The 14,376-nt window shown below is 34.9% G+C and overlaps 1 long non-coding RNA gene across 1 annotated transcript in view; it reads left to right on the top strand.

Annotated features, from left to right (window-relative positions):
* LOC138433534 (uncharacterized) overlaps positions 1–14,376 on the top strand; it is a 51,807-nt gene that overhangs the window by 28,056 nt on the left and 9,375 nt on the right. The gene's annotated exons all lie outside the window — the stretch shown is intronic.

Raw genomic sequence — 14,376 nt, 5'->3', positions numbered from 1 at the left:
AAAGATTATTACATTCAAATTTGCTTTCCTGTAGAGAACATCTGTTCAGAATTTTCATCTCATTACTTGATGGTGACTAAAGTGGTACAGGATAATAGAATAGAATAAATCCTCAAGAATCTTTTCTCCATCAAAATAATAAAGCTTATCTCTAAAAAGTGGACATTCTCTAGAATATATAAGAAGTATATAAAAGTAGAAAAAATTGTGCAATAAAAATTTCAGTAAACATTAATTTTTTAATGCCTGGTAGATCTTTACAATTCTTGCATCATCCCGGGGACTAGGGTTGTGAGTAGTTGAATATCAACACTGAGAATTTTGTTCATAATTTTATTTTCCAAGTTGCAACTTAAAAAAATAGTAATATAAAGCATCAAACACATTCTCCAACTCCTTCTGTATTGAAATGTTATTCTTACTAACAAAGAAATAAATTGAGTTTTCCTCTTCCTTCCTTGAAAATAAATAATACAAAGTTCAATCAAGTTAGAAGATCATAGGAGGAGATACTAGTTTTTATGAGGTAACATTTGAGTTAATTTTTAAACAGAAAATTATGAACATGACTATTAAAAATATAAAAGTCATTTTATGAATAAAGATGACAATCAACAGCATTAGTTAATAAACAAGTATAGGAAATAAATATTTCAATGAAGTAGACATTTATTACTCTGCAAAATCTTTTATATAAACCTATGTATTTTTTTAAAATATTACTTTTTGGAATTTGGTTAATAGTTTATGTCTTTGAACATCATTTAAAAAAATTGTTACATTTGTTGGTGCCATATATTAAAAAATTCAAAGCATGTCTGATGATTATTAATAATACAATGTGACAAATAAAGGAGAAAAAACAAAAATAAAAAATTTTCTATTTTTTACATGTTAGATTAATAATATTTTGGATATATTGGGTTATATAAAATATAATACTGAAAATTTTTAGATTTACTTGTTTTAGTCTTTTTAATGTGACTTCTAGCAATTGTAAGTGACAAATAGAGCTTGAATATATTTTCACTGTAACAGCAATAGACGTTAAAGCTTAAGTTTTGCACTTCAGGAAATTTGTGGCCATATTACTACACCTTTTTATAGCATATTCATCCCATATAGCCACAGTTAATCTAACCACGTGGGACATAAGTTTTTCCTTGGTTGTGAGACCATGTCAGTCGTTAGCATATTCAATTGATATTTTAGTGAAAACCTGAGTTTTTAAATTAAAGCATATTTGCTGAGTCACAGTGTATAGTTATAAAGGTTGTGTACAACACAAGTGTGCCTAAGTTAATCCAACCTGTACTCCACTTACCAGTCATTGTCCTGGCAAGGGTATTCTTTTGTCTGGAGGATGAGGTTCTTTTTTTCTAATTGGCACAAAAACAGCATACAGGCTAGGTAATTCTGCATATTTGCATCAAGATGTAATATTGCAATATTATAGAAAGCGTGCTTGGAACATTATTTTCTGCTCAGATCATCCAGATAGAGTGCATTGATCTTTCTACATGATAGGTAGTAAAAATTCTGTTATCACTTTTCATTTTTCAAAGGTTTTATTAGTCTTCCAACTTTCACATATATTTTATCAGTATTCTTACAATAATACTGGGAGATAAGCTAAGCAAGTATTGCCCTCATTTGATTATCAAGAAAATGGAATTGAATTTCCTCTTTGGACCAGAATAGAGCATAGAATTACCATATTTTTGCTTTGCAAATAAAATTATAAGTCCTAATTTGTGAAGCAACCCAATAGACATAAACATTGCAACTGAAAGTTAATGTAACATATATCAGCTAGAAACAGATTATAATAAAAGGAAATAACTTGACCATATTTTCAGCTTCTAAAAACCAATCCAAAATTTGGTTTTTAATAAACATATTTAATCATTTTTGGGTATACAATTTCTTTGTTTAAAAGAGTAGAAAAACTAGTGGCTATATAGTGTTTCCAATATCTAATATATTTATTAGGATTTTTGTTCTGTACAATTTACCTAAATGGGCCTATGGAAAAAATTCTCCTTTGAAAATATTCCTGAAAATAACAGCTTCCTTTGAGAAACAACTTTACATTATAATCAATTAAAATCCATTTTTAGTTAATAATAAACATTGTTTTCACTCTATATATTTTGTTTAAACATAAGGAAAAAACAACTTAGCTGGTGCTTTTATGAATCTAGAGGGCTCTGAGGAGAATATCTTTAAGATAATTCCTTAATATCCCTTTTGGAAGAGTATTAGTAGTTTCTTATTCAATGTAGATTTCTTAAGTAGCTGACATTTATTTTGTTTCCTACCACCTGATCTTGGTATCTTAAAATCTGTTTTTCATTTGTTTTACATTTATTCATGTTCTAATGGCTCCTGGTGATTTTCAACTAGAATTTTCTTAGGGAGTGAAATTTAAGATCTTTCTACATTTACAATGAATATTGTTTGTACCTATGTATTTTAAAAATAAAACCTTTATTTGTTAAACATTAATGAATCATTCATATTGATTATATTCTTCATACTAATTTTCAGTCATTGGATTGGAGGCTTATAGGTTACTTGATTACAGTAACTGGCATGTATATTTAATTATATCAAATAGTATGCCTTTCTTTTAATGTTTTTGAAAATAGCTGTTTGTTCATTGACATTCAGATCAGATTTAAGCCACATAGATTTTGAAGAACTGGGTATCTAACCTTTATAATAAAAGTTGGCCTCATAAGCTATACTCAAAAGCAAGGTTTTATTTTGGGGTATCAAGCCACACCACAACTGTCAGATTATCTAGGAACTGGAGGTAATGGATTCACAAAGTTTTATATTTATTTCAATCTTGTATTTGTCAAATCATTGTGGTCATCAAAAGAAATTATTTAGACACATACTTCATCCATATTGATTGGAAAGGAACAGATTTAACAAAACATGACAAAAATGGGAATTTATTTTAAAAGTCGAAACATGAATTCACCCCAGACTATCACACATGCTACTCATTCTGCAGATCATGTAATGGACATTGTCATTTTGACATGTGGAACACTTCTCTTCTTCCATCACCTTTGAATTAATTGGATTGAAAAGGGTAGGGCGAGGGGAAAAGGGATGGAATTTGAAAAGTGCAGTGGCTCCCATTGCTCTTTGTATCATTGGAACATTTTGAAGTCAGGTAGATATTAACCTAATAAGAGAAGCCCCACTGGCTTTCTGTCTCCTCTAGACAATAAAACAACATAATTGTGTCTGTGCCTCTCTTTTCAATTGTTCTAATATAACACAGATTGAGAAGTAACTACAGATTCTAATTAACTCAGATTAGACTATTGAGAGAGATGATAAGGACCACAACATGAAAGTTAAGAAATTAATCCTAATTTTAAACCTCAAAGATGTTGGGTACAAAGGAAATAAATGTTCAAAGGAAAAACTGGGCACTAACTTCTTCACAGATACTGGAAGTTAGTGCTAATCAGTCAGTCGCTTTAGCTCGTTTGAATGCGAGTTCCTGACTTCCTACAAAAAAAATTTTTTTAACACCTAAAGGAGAACAGGCCGTTTCAAAGTGATATTAAGCGTTTTCTTGCACTTCCTCCACTTGATTCTGCATTTGTCATTAGCTTGGGGCTGAGAAGGGTGGCAATAGGAAAGTATTTTATCAATTCCAAAATAATTTATTGATTTAAAAAGTTGCTTAGCAACTTTTCCCAGTTTAGAAAATTTATAAAGACTGAGTATTACAACATGCTGTTAAAGGCATTTTAAAAGATGTATAATGAGAACTTTTATTCTAATTCTACTGTTTGAAAAAGCCATTTATTATAGATGCACTTAATAAAATTGCTTATTGAAAATGTGCACAACATTCTATTTTCCCATAATTTGCAGCTCATTAAAAATTTGATTTTTATACTTTTGCTTCCAATGTTCACTAATTTCTGTATTCTCAATTATTTACTATGAAAATAAGCTTGTAGAGAACAGGTAGTCTTTTTAGTGTTGCAAGATTTTCCTACAGTAGTCCATAATTACTTTCCTACAATAGTCCATAATTGCATAATAAATTATGGATTTATAATATCATAAATTCATATTATATGATGCATTTGTTTGTAAGTATGCTCATAGTTCTAATCCTTTTTACATATAGGATTTCAGATAACAAAAAACAAAATAAAAATCCATTAGAATAATAAAATATAGAGCAATTTGACCAAAATTCAAAAAAATAAATACTACATAAAGGAACAAAACAAAAATAAAGGCTGTTTGAATCAGCCCAGAGGACACACAATCAAATATCAAACCTAACTTAGAGTTTTCTTCAAACCAAAGGAAACAAGGAGATAAAGTAGGCTGCATGATTCTCTTATTAAAATAGATGGAATCACATTAATTCTTCAGAAGAAGCAATGTTTTCAAAAAAATACGTTCTTTTGAATCTTTTGAATAGGAACTCATATTATAGTTCTTCAAGTAATCTCCTCAACAAGTTTGCAATCTGCCCAGTGGTACATTACAACAAAAACAAGTCACAGACACAAAGCAGCATAAACAAACGTATTGCCAAAAAGGTACAAAGGCATTCAAACAACGTTTTCTTTAGTTGAAATTTTAGCTCTCTCTTCTCCAGTCATTGGCTTCCCAGGTGGCTCAGTGGTAAAGAATCTGCCTGCACTGCAGGAGCTGCAGGGGGCTAGAGTTTGATCCCTGGGTCAGAAGGATCCCCTGGAGGAGGAAATGGCAACCCACTCCACTATTCTCGCTGGAAAATCCCATGGACAGAGGAGCCTGGAGGGCTACAGTCTATGGGGTCGCAGAGTCAGACACGACTGAGTGACAGAGCACCTTCAGCCACTGACCTTGCATGAAATGTTCTTTGGAGGCAATGCAACAGTAGTTTTGCGGATCAGTGAGTTATCTGCTTGAAACTGAGACTTTGATCAGTGAGTTATCTGGTTGAAACCGAGACTTTGATTTTGCTGTTGGGCCCTGGGAAAGAATAGGTGTCCTAGGACTAGGGCACTGCTTTGAAGATAGCAGGGGCTGGCTCACCAAGTTCTCAGATCACCTTTCCAATGGGGAAAAGTATTGTAAATATCTCTTTTTTTCCATTGCAGCTGGGGATGTCATCACTAGAAGTCATTGGTATAGAAAGACATACAACACTGATTAGGGTCTTTCAAAAGCTACCTAATTATCCTAATTAGAAAACTTTAAATGTTATAATCCATTCTAACGTGTAGATTATACTTAAATTATACCCTCTCTATCATACTATCTATGCTGAGATTTGAAATAAACAGTAAGCAACAACATGAGAGTTGTTACAAACTACTCATGAGAGGACTTATGATTTTCCTAAGATGTCTATTTTTTTCCCTTGAAAACATATTAATTCAAACCTTCTTCGTGATACAAATAAAATATTTAATTTATAATAACAAATACAATCATTCTTTTCCGTCCTTTATGTATAGTCTTTCATGCTTCAAATTATTAAATGATATATGTATCATTTATAATGATACATATGATATATAATGTATCAGTTCAGTTCAGTTGCTCAGTCATGTCCAACTCTTTGTGACCCCATGAATAGCAGTACCCTAGGCCTTCCTGTCCATCACCAACTCCCGGAGTTCACTCAGACTCATGTCCATTGAGTCGGTGATGCCATCCAGCCATCTCATCCTGGGTCATCCCCTTCTCCTCCTGCCCCCAATCCCTCCCAGCATCAGAGTCTTTTCCAATGAGTCAACTCTTCCCATGAGGTGGCCAAAGTACTGGAGCTTCAGCTTCAGCTTTATCCCTCCAAAGAAATCCCAGGGCTGATCTCCTTCAGAATGGACTGGTTGGATCTCCTTGCAGTCCAAGGGACTCTCAAGAGTCTTCTCAAACACCACAGTTCAAAAGCATCAATTCTTCGGCACTCAGCTTTCTTCACAGTCCAACTCTCACATCCATACATGATCACAGGAAAAACCATAGCCTTGACTAGACGAACCTTTGTTGCCAAAGTAATGTCTCTGCTTTTCAATGTGCTATATAGGTTGGTCATAACTTTTCTTCCAGAGTAAGTGTCTTCTAATTTCATAGCTGCAGTCACCATCTGCAGTGATTTTGGAGCTTAGAAAAATAAAGTCTGACACTGTTTCCACCATCTTCCCATCTATTTCCCATGAAGTGATGGGACAAGATGCCATGGGCTTCATTTTCTGAATGTTGAGCTTTAAGCCAGCGTTTTCATTCTCCTCTTTCACTTTCATCAAGAGGCTCTTTAGTTCCTCTTCACTTTCTGCCATAAGGGTGGTGTCATCTGCGTATCTGAGATTATTGATATTTCTCCAGGCAACCTTGATTCCAGCTTGTGCTTCTTCCAGCCCAGCGTTTCTCATGATGTATTCTGCAGATAAGTTAAATAAGCAGGGTGAAAACATACAGCCTTGATGTACTCCTTTTCCTATTTGGAACCAGTTGTTCCATGTCCAATTCTAACTGTTGCTTCCTGACCTGCATATAGGTTTCTCAAGAGGCAGGTCAGGTGGTCTGGTATTCCCATCTCTTTCAGAATTTTCCACAGTTTATTGTGATCCACACAGTCAAAGGGTTTGGCATAGTCAATAAATCAGAAATAGATGTTTTTCTGGAACTCTCTTGCTTTTTTGATGATCCAGTGGATGTTGGCAATTTGGTCTCTGGTTCTTCTGCCTTTTCTAAAACCAGCTTGAACATCTGGAATTTCACAGTTCACAAATTACTGAAGCCTGGCTTGGAGAATTTTGAGCTTTACTTTACTAGCATGTGAGATGAGTGCAATTGGTTTGAGCTTTCTTTGGCATTGCCTTTCTTTGGGATTGGAATGAAAACTGACCTTTTCCAGTCTTGTGGCCACTGCTGAGTTTTCCAAATTTGCTGGCATATTGAATGCAGCACTTTCACAGCATCATCTTTCAGGATTTGAAATAGCTCCACTGGAATGCTATCACCTCCACTATTTTGTTCATAGTGATGCTTTCTAAGGCCTACTTGACTTCACATTCCGGGATGTTTGGCTCTACGTGAGTGATCATACATCATGATTATCTGGGTCATGAAGATATTTTTTGTACAGTTCTTCTGTGTATTCTTGCCACCTCTTCTTAATATCTTCTGCTTACTTCTGTTAGGTCCATACCATTTCTGTCCTTTATTGAGCCCATCTTTGCATGAAGTGTTCCCTTGGTATCTCTAATTTTCTTGAAGAGATCTCTAGTCTTTCTCATTCTGTTGTTTTCCTCTATTTCTTTGCATTGATTGCTGAGGAAGGCTTTCTTATCTCTTCTTGCTATTCTTTGGAACTCTGCATTCAGATGCTTATATCTTTCCTTTTCTCCTTGGCTTTTTGCTTCTCTTCTTTTCACAGCTATTTGTAAGGCCTCCCCAGACAGCCATTTTGCTTCTTTGCATTTCTTTTCCATGGGGATGGTCTTCCCTGTCTCCTGTACAATGTCAGGAACCTCATTCCATAGTTCATCAGGCACTCTATCTATCAAATCTAGTTCCTTAAATCTATTTCTCACTTCCACTATATAATCATAAGGGATTTGACTTAGGTCATACCTGAATGGTCTAGTGGTTTTCCCTACTTTCTTCATAAGTCTGAATTTGGCAATAAGGAGTTCATGATCTGAGCCACAGTCAGCTCCTGGTCTTGTTTTTGCTGACTGTATAGAGCTTCTCCATCTTTGGCTGCAAAGAATATAATCAATCTGATTTCAGTGTTGACCATCTGGTGATGTCCATGTGTAGTCTTCTCTTGTGTTGTTGGAAGAGGGTGTTTGCTATGACCAGTGCCTTTTCTTGGGAAAACTCTAGTAGTCTTTGCCCAGCTTCATTCTGCATTCCAAGGCCAAATTTGCCTGTTACTCCAGGTGTTTCTTGACTTCCTACTTTTGCATTCCAGTCCCCTATAATGAAAAGGACATCTTTTTTGGGTGTTAGTTCTAAAAGGTCTTGTAGGTCTTCATAGAACCATTCAACTTCAGCTACTTCAGCATTATATTATATATGTAATAATAATGATATATATATTATCTAATGTATATATATAATACATATGCATATATACAAATGATATATGTGTCATTTATAATGTATCATATAAATGATATATGCATATATATAATGATATATGCATACATATATATGTTTATCATTTAATTTATGCACTGGAACCTTATAAAATGGAATAAAATAGGAGTATTGTCTCCATTACACAAAAGAAACAAAAGGGTTAACCTTGGTTAAGTGATGTGCTCAGAGCCACACAGCAAACCTTGGCAGAGCTGGCATTTTGTGTCTAGTGGTTTTCCACTGTGTATTCTTAGTGACCTTTTGTAAAGTACCTCCTGCTGTTTTGCCAGAAAAGTCTATAAGAGGAATGCACTTATATTCTTTTACCTGAACTTACTTCCTCTAATTATTCAGGAAAATGATTTTAATCATTCTCTTTGACTGAGTAAGAGCACGCTTTTGAGTTCTCTGATGATTCTTAAAAAACAAAACAAAACAAAACTTCTTCAGTGTGGAATTAAACTGTAACTCAACTCTGTTCTTATTTAACAAAGTTTAAATGGTAATCTGTGCTTCACAAAAAATACGAAATACCGCATAATAAGCCTAATTTAAAATATGAATGGAAATTTTTGTTCACTTATTTTGTACAGAGGAGTTAGAAAATTGGAGTATTTCAGCAAAATTCTTTAACTTATTTTGGCTCTCTGGCTTATAATTAGATTAAAGTGATCTCATAATTCACTTCTTATCCACTATCAATAGTTTCTTCAAAATAGAATTAGCTCCTCCAAGGAAATAGCATTGCTTCATGAAAAGAGCACTAAATGTGAATCAGACAGAACGAGTTTGTTTTGTCCCATTTCTGCCAATTATTCGCTAAGTGACTTTGCCTAGTTCCTGTAACTGCATTAAGTCTGGATTAAAACATCTGAAGAGAGGCAAATAATATGAATATGAACCTCAGAGGAGTTCATGAGATTACAAAGTAAGGTCAAAACATGTCAGGAGTTTTTGTTTTCCTGGCAAACTCATACTTCTCTTCATGCTTCACCTCAGGCATCATCTCCTTGGTGCATCTAGACCTTGTATATGGCCTCTTACCTCACCTGATTGGATATACTCTCCTTGTATATAGCCTCTTACCTCACCTCATTGGATATACTCTCCTTGTATATGGCCTCTTACCTCACCTCATTGGATATACTCTCCTTGTATATGACCTCTTACCTCACCTCATTGGATATACTCTCCTTGTATATAGCCTCTTACCTCACCTCATTGGATATACTCTCCTTGTATATAGCCTCTTACCTCACCTCATTGGATATACTCTCCTTTGCTTACCTCTGTCACTGCGTTTACTCTATGTAGTGTGTGCCTAATTCTGTGTCCCTCCTGAAAGACAGGTAGTCTTTATAGAGTAAGGACAATATTTCATCAGTCTTTTTAGAGCAGTGCCAGATAGCGTAGATTCACAAAAAGAAAAAAAAATTGTTAGGTGAATGAATTGATGAATAAATGAGTGGAATTCAGTGCAATGGAAGAAATAGTTACCTACTTTTCTTGTAAGGTTTTTGTAAAGATCTAAACTGATATTGAGTGATAAGTTAATTTTTTACACCTTAAGTACCATGTACAGTTTCCCTCAGCTTACATAATTTTAATAAATAATTAGGGAATTTAATTAAACTAAACTAAAACTTTAGAAAAATTTACCATGAATTCGTGTCTAACCCTATGCAGTTTGTAAATTGTGACTTTGTGCAGATTAAATCTAAAAGCCCTGGAGTGGAGTCATTTATCCTACGTTCACCCTCCTTGGCATGGCCCCGGCTGAGTTTGAGAACTACGGGTGTCTCAGATTGCCAAAACATAAGGAGATATGACAGGTAACCAAACGGGAGACTGCTGGCTGCCTTGGGCTCACTGAGATTTATGTCTAACAAGGCAGACTTGTCAGTGGGCCCTTTGGAAGGTAAATGAAGCGATGAACTAATGCTGGGCATAGAAGGCGCCAGGTCCTGACAGGCTAAGGTGTGACCTGCTGAATCCTAACCATCCCAGACATCTTTAGAAGAACAAGTGAGCTGGGAGATGGCCAGGGGCAGGCAAGGTTGCAGAGGAAAGGAGGTATGTACAGAGCCCTCAGAGAGTAGAAAAAGAAAGGGCAAGTGAGATTACTGGTCATCTGGTGTCTTTGATCCCATGTAAAGCAAACTTCAAGCACAACAGCAAACACAACCTTTGAGAATTACTGTCTTCAAAGAGTATTTACCAAGTGCTGTCTGGCTTGATCTCCCAGACTTGGTTAAATATGCATTTTCTAAATGTTGTGTTTCTGACTTTCTTTTCTTTCCATTTTTGTTATTGTTGTTATTATATCTTTTTTTTTAAATTTAACACCTCACTTGCTTTAATGCTATGACTCTTAACACTGAGGAGAGAAAGAAAAGAGTGAGGAAAAAGGAGAAAAGTCCACAGAGAGCATTTTTTAAAGTCTTTCCAATAGAAAACAATGGAATTTGACATTTATAATTATATTATTAAGTATAATATATTATTAGATATGATATATATGATTCCTTGATCATATTATTAAATATATACATATGATCCTATAGATGATATCCTTCATTTAAAAACAATAATATTTCAAAATTAACAGTCAGTTCATTCAACTCATGCCATTTTTATAAGCTATCTTTCCTTTAAATGGGAAGCAAGATCAATAGAGATATTAAAATATATTGCATTTGATGGCTAAAGGCATATAAACATATCAGAGCTTTTAAATATATCATTATACTTTATTATATTAAGGGGAAATGGGGAAAATTGGAAGTTATAGACAAAGTGAAAGTTTTATGCCTTTATTGTGGCCATTTCATTACACTTTATCACAGTTATTTGTTTATATGACAGGGTACCAACCACATCTAGGAAACAGGAAAATGGTAACTATATTTCGTTCATCATTGAATTTTCAGCACCTAGCAAAATGCTTGGGGCATAATAGGCTCTTAACTAAAAATATTTAATGAGTAAAACATGAAAGAACTAAGACCTCAGATATATCACACTTGTTTTAACAAAGTAATTTTGAAATAATAGCAATTAATTTTTTAACACACAACATACTCCTCATTTTCACACACTGAAACATGTCATAGAAGTATAAAATACATGAAAAGAAATTTTCTAGTGAGTTCATCACTGGCAATGAATATTTAACTGATTACATTATATTTTCAACTCTATGAAAATTAGAAAGTAACCAAAGAAGATATTTATTATGTGAGCATTCTCCACTAATTGAAGAGCAGAAAGCACCCAATTTAAAATACGTAATGAACTTATGTCTTATTTGGTATTTAGAATATATTGAGTAATAAGAAGACACATTTTTCCTTTTTGAAACAAAGTGTTCTAGATCCTTTAGATTCTTAACACAGTGGTTTAGTTTGACTTAAAATGTTCCAAAATGTAATTTATGTAACAAAATTTTTCACTCCTTCTGTTTTCTACTTTTTATTTGTACATTGAAAAATCTCAATAATAGTTGGATCGACCAATACAATACATATCCAGAAAATCCAGTTCATCACTTTGGAAGGAGAGACATAGTTTTCACCACAAAGATAAAGAAATAATGGCAAGTAAAGGATTCACTTATATGCAGAGTACATCATGAGAAACGCTGGGCTGGAAGAAGCACAAGCTGGAATCAAGATTGCCGGCAGAAATATCAATCACCTCAGATATGCAGATGACACCTTCCTTATGGCAGAAAGTGAAGAGGAACTAAAAAGCCTCTGGACAAAAGTGAAAGAGGAGAGTGAAAAAGCTGGCTTAAAGCTCAACATTCAGAAAATGAAGATCATGGCATTTGGTCCCATCACTTCATGGCAAATAGACGGGAAAACAGTGTAAACAGTGTCAGACTTAATTTTAGGGGGCTCCAAAATCACTGCAGAAGGTGACTGCAGCCATGAAATTAAAAGACGCTTACTCCTTGGAAGAAAAGTTATGACCAACCTAGATAGCATATTCAAAAGCAGACACATTACTTTGCCGACTAAGGTCCGTCTAGTCAGTGCTATGGTTTTTCCAGTGGTCATGTATGGATGTGAGAGTTGGACTGTGAAGAAGGCTGAGAGCCGAAGAATTGATGCTTTTGAACTGTGTTGAGTCCCTTGGACTGCAAGGAGATCCAACCAGTCCATTCTGAAGGAGATCAGCCCTGGGATTTCTTTGGAAGGAATGATGCTAAAGCTGAAACTCCAGTACTTTGGCCACCTCATGCGAAGAGTTGACTCATTGGAAAAGACTCTGATGCTGGGAGGGATTGGGGGCAGGAGGAGAAGGGGATGACAGAGGATGACATGGCTGGATGGCACCATTGACTCGATGGACGTGAGTCTGAGTGAACTCTGGGAGCAGGTGATGGACAGGAAGGCCTGGCGTGCTGCGATTCATGGGATCGCAAAGAGTTGGACACAACTGAGTGACTGAACTGAAAGGATCCACTTATTTCCAGGTGGTACCTCTTCAGCCTCAATAACCTTACCTGCAAATAATATAGGAAGAAAAGCTATTTCTCCTTCCTTCTTCAGACCTTGTGAAATCACTGCAACCAGTGCATATCAGGAGCAGCAAATCAGTCATGGGCATCGGTCACCAAAGCAGCAATAGATCGTTGGAGATAAGTTGTTTTCCACAGTTTGAGGGTTTGGCAGCAAAGAAATGCAGCAGAGATTTAAAACAATCATGGCTGAATATGACATGGTTTTGAATGTGATTTTAATTCTTCCAGACTTGAGGGACTTTTAAAAATATAGACTTCTACCATACTCTTTCTTTATGCACACAATCTTCCTGGTGAAGGATGGTGTTTTAGTGTTTGAATTAAAATATATATATATGTGTGTGTGTATGTGTGTGTGTGTGTTCAGTCTCTCAGTCGTGTCTGACCCTGCAGCCTCATGGACTGTAGTCCACCAGGCACCTCTATCCATGGAATTTTCCAGGCAAGAATATTGGAACAGGTTGCCGTTTCCTGTTTCAGGGGATCTTCCCGACCCAGGGATTAAACCCATGTCTCTTGTGTTTCCTGCATTGGCAGGCAGATTCTTTACCACCTGTGCTATCTAAATTAACCTCCAGCATCAGAGATTCAGATTCATTATGCTTGGTACTGGCCTCATGGTAGGGGAGTCTGTTGATCATTAGGTTGGATAACATTTAATCTAGCCTGGGCCACTTAACAGATCAGAAACTCCAGGCCCAGAAATGAGAAGTCACTGAGACCACATAAGACATGAATATTAGAGCAAGGAACACAGTGGATTTCAGTGATCCCATTCACATAATGCCTCACCCTCAACTTGGGTAGGGGAGCTAGGGTCAGAGATTTTGAAAAGCATTGTCTATTAATTACACACATCTCTTCCTCATGTAAGATTTATGATATTGATTAGCTGGATATTTTATTTCCAGTCTAGCAAAGGTAATCTTCAATTTCATCTTTTCTCCAAAGTATTTTAATTTCTGAACCTACAAATTAACAAAGATATTACAAGTTTAATGACTTTAAAAATAACAATAGCAAAATACTGCTTATGTTATCTATTTTCCCCATCAAAAACAGTCCTATAAAATTTTCTGATTATGTAAATGGCTCATAACCTTTGTAAAACTTTAAAGTATACCATAAATTTATAGAGAAGAATGAAAATATCCTCTGGAATCTTGCTCCTTTCACATAACCATTTGTAGCACGTTGGTTAAATTCATTTATGCAGCTTCATGCACTCACATATATTTATACTGTATATAAAATGACATAAATGGGGCAATATAATATGTGCTGGCTCAATTGTTTTTATGAACTGACATCTCCTCTCCCTCTATTCCACATTCCCCTCCCCATCTCATCCCATATCCATATAGTTAAAAATTACCTATCTGGTGTAGGTAATTTCTACAGCTTTCTATACCTTTCCCACATATACAGAACCATACATACAGAAACACAGGGCACATATATAACACATTTTGCAACTTTGTTTTATGTAAATAGAACGGTGCAAAATTTCTCTGAATTTTGTTTTTGTTTATCTATATATCAATCAAGAACATATTTCCAGGGAAATATATATAGACCAGGGACATATATATATATATATATATATATATATATATATATATAAACTCATTTTTTGAGGCTAAGTAATATCATATGAAACTATTGCAACATATTAAATTAGTATCCAATTGTTTCTGAAGTTGTAAAATACCTCT

The sequence above is a fragment of the Ovis canadensis genome, chromosome 2 (genome assembly GCF_042477335.2).
Source record: "Ovis canadensis isolate MfBH-ARS-UI-01 breed Bighorn chromosome 2, ARS-UI_OviCan_v2, whole genome shotgun sequence".
NCBI lineage: Eukaryota > Metazoa > Chordata > Mammalia > Artiodactyla > Bovidae > Ovis > Ovis canadensis.
Note: the sequence above shows the minus strand (reverse complement) of the source record. Positions and strands in the feature narration are given on the sequence as shown.